Below are 2,742 nucleotides of genomic sequence, written 5' to 3' on the forward strand. Positions count from 1 at the left end.
TTCAAACCGTATTCCCGCAGCTGTTGTTGAATCTATACAACCTGAGACGTACAACTCACAACAGTAATATATTCGGCTTCACACGTTGATTGTGCGACAGCTGCTTATTTCTTACACTACCAACTCACTAACCTGCTACCTAGAAACTGAAAACCACCAGAGGTCGATTTAAAATCTCATTTGCAGCCTCCATGGTCAGAATCACTATATGATGTTAACTCGAACCCATCCTTTCGTGGATACCATAAGCCCAAACTAGGAGTTCCCTTAAGATAACGCATGATCTTCTTTGCAGCTAACATATGATTCACATTCGAATGTGCTTGATAATGAGCACATAAACAAGTCGTGAACATGATATCTGGGCGTGAATCATTAAGATACATCAAAGAACTAATAATAGCCCTATATAGGGTCGGTTTGACTTTTGTCCCTGTATTTTCCGGTGTGATCCCGTGATTCACCGATAGAGGATTCTTGGCAAATCATTCTTCGTCCATCTTGAACCAGCTCAAGATGTCAGCTACATACTTCGATTGATGTAGAAAGATGCCTTTTTCCATTTGATCAACCTTCATCCCTAAAAAGAAATTAATGGCCCCTAGTGAACTCATCTTGAATCGTTTCTGCATTACATCCTGAAACTCATCTACCATTTTCTTATATGTAGACCCAAAGATAATATCGTCCACATACACCTGTATCAACATTATATCTTCGCACTTTTCTTTGATAAACAGAGTCTGATCGATGACTCCTCTCCTAAAACCTTTCTCTATCATATAGTTTGACAGAGTTGCATATCAAGCTATCGGGGCTTGGTGAAGATCATACATCGCTTTCTCCAAGAGATACACCTTTTCTAGATGATGTGGATCAACAAAACCTGGTGGCTGAGTCACATGCATAGTTTCTTGAAGAGTGCCATACAAGAATGCACTCTTAACATCCATCTGATAAACCTTAAAACCTTTAAATGATGCAAATGCCAAAAACATTCAAATAGCCTCCGGTCTTGCAACCGGAGCATAAACTTCATCATAATCTATTTCTGGAATCTGCTGATAACCTCTAATAACCAGTCTTGCTTTGTTCCAGATCACAATACCTTGGTTAACCTTGTTGTTTTTCAACACCTACTTTAGGCCATACGGTTTACAGCCTAATGGTGGAATTACTAACCTCCAAACACCCAAATGATTGAATTGTTGTAGTTCTTCCTGCATAGCTGAAACTCACTCATCATACGGCAATGCATCTTTGACATCCTCAGGTTCGACTTGCGATACGAAGCAACAGTGCGTATTCCTGAAGATTCTACAGGTCTGATTTAATTGAGTATAAAATGCAGTAACAACATTTGCAGAGGGTGTTACATGCTCATCTGAAGTAGAAGATACATCTGTTTTAGCACCTGAAACACCTACAAGGTCAAATACATAATCATCAAAAAGTTTCGGGTGAGATACCGTTCGACTAGACCGTCGTAGTCCATCGATCTCAGTAGGTTCTGTAGTTGTGGTCTGAATAGGTTCCTCATTCACCACATCATCAAACACTTCATCAAATATTTCCTCCCCCTCAGACTGTAATGTCATCTCCTCTAGTTGAGGAATAGAATAATCAGAATCTGATTCATCATTATTTGTCCCAATTTTTGGTGCACTTTCTTCAGCTACAATCGGTATATTAGTTTGCACTCGCACATCAGGCATGCGTTCTGCGGAGATACGCATGTTATACATCATTTGCGCTGCAATCTCATCATCCTCAGAGTTATCCTCAGTTAGATGGAAAGACTCAAACAAATTATCATAATCAAACTGCCACGAAAACCCTTTACCATCTGGAATAGAAGCATGTCTTTGAACATCAATCTCAGTACGTTCTTCAACACACCGAGAGTCCAAATTATATACCCTTTTACACGCATTTCGATAACCCAATAATCTTCCTAAAACCACTTTCGGATTGAATTTTCCACCTGTATCCTGAACCATAATAGTACAAAGAGAGCCAAATGGTTCAAGATGTTTGATATTTGGTTTCTTTTCAGCAGCAGCTCATAACATGTCTTACCATGACGTTTCACAACTAGAACCTAATCATCGTATAACATGCATTCGAAACTGCTTCACTCCAAAATGTAATAGGTAATTCTGAGTCAGCCAATATGGTTCTGGCAGTCTCAATTAGAGTTCTATTCTTCCTCTCACTTACAACATTCATCTGCAGAGTGTAAGGTGAACTGAACTGTTGTTGAATCCCTCTGTCATTACAGAACTCTTCCATCTTCCGATTCTTAAATTCGGTTACATTATCTGACTGAATCCTTCTTAACCTCAGCTTGTATAACGTTTATAGTCTCGTGATCAGCAACTTTATTTGATCAAATATATCAACCTTACTTTTCAGCATTACCACCCACGTGAAATGCGAGTATTCATCATTAACCACTAAGCAATATGAATGTCCAGTGATACCCTGCTTGTTGATAGGACCAAAAAGATCCATATGAAGAAGCTCAAAAGGAGTATTAATGGAATGATGTTTCTTAACCTTATGTGGCTTTTTGGCTTGCTTCCCTTTCTCACACGGCAAACATCCATCAGGAACATGAAACCCCTTGACATTAACCCCTTCAACCAAGTTGTTGTGAACTAAATGGTTCATTTTCCTAAAACTTAAATGACCCATCCTTTTATGCCATAAAATAGACTCCTGTTCAGTAGCTTTAGACAC

This window comes from Rutidosis leptorrhynchoides, chromosome 3 (genome assembly GCF_046630445.1).
Source record: "Rutidosis leptorrhynchoides isolate AG116_Rl617_1_P2 chromosome 3, CSIRO_AGI_Rlap_v1, whole genome shotgun sequence".
Classification (NCBI taxonomy): Eukaryota; Viridiplantae; Streptophyta; class Magnoliopsida; order Asterales; family Asteraceae; genus Rutidosis; species Rutidosis leptorrhynchoides.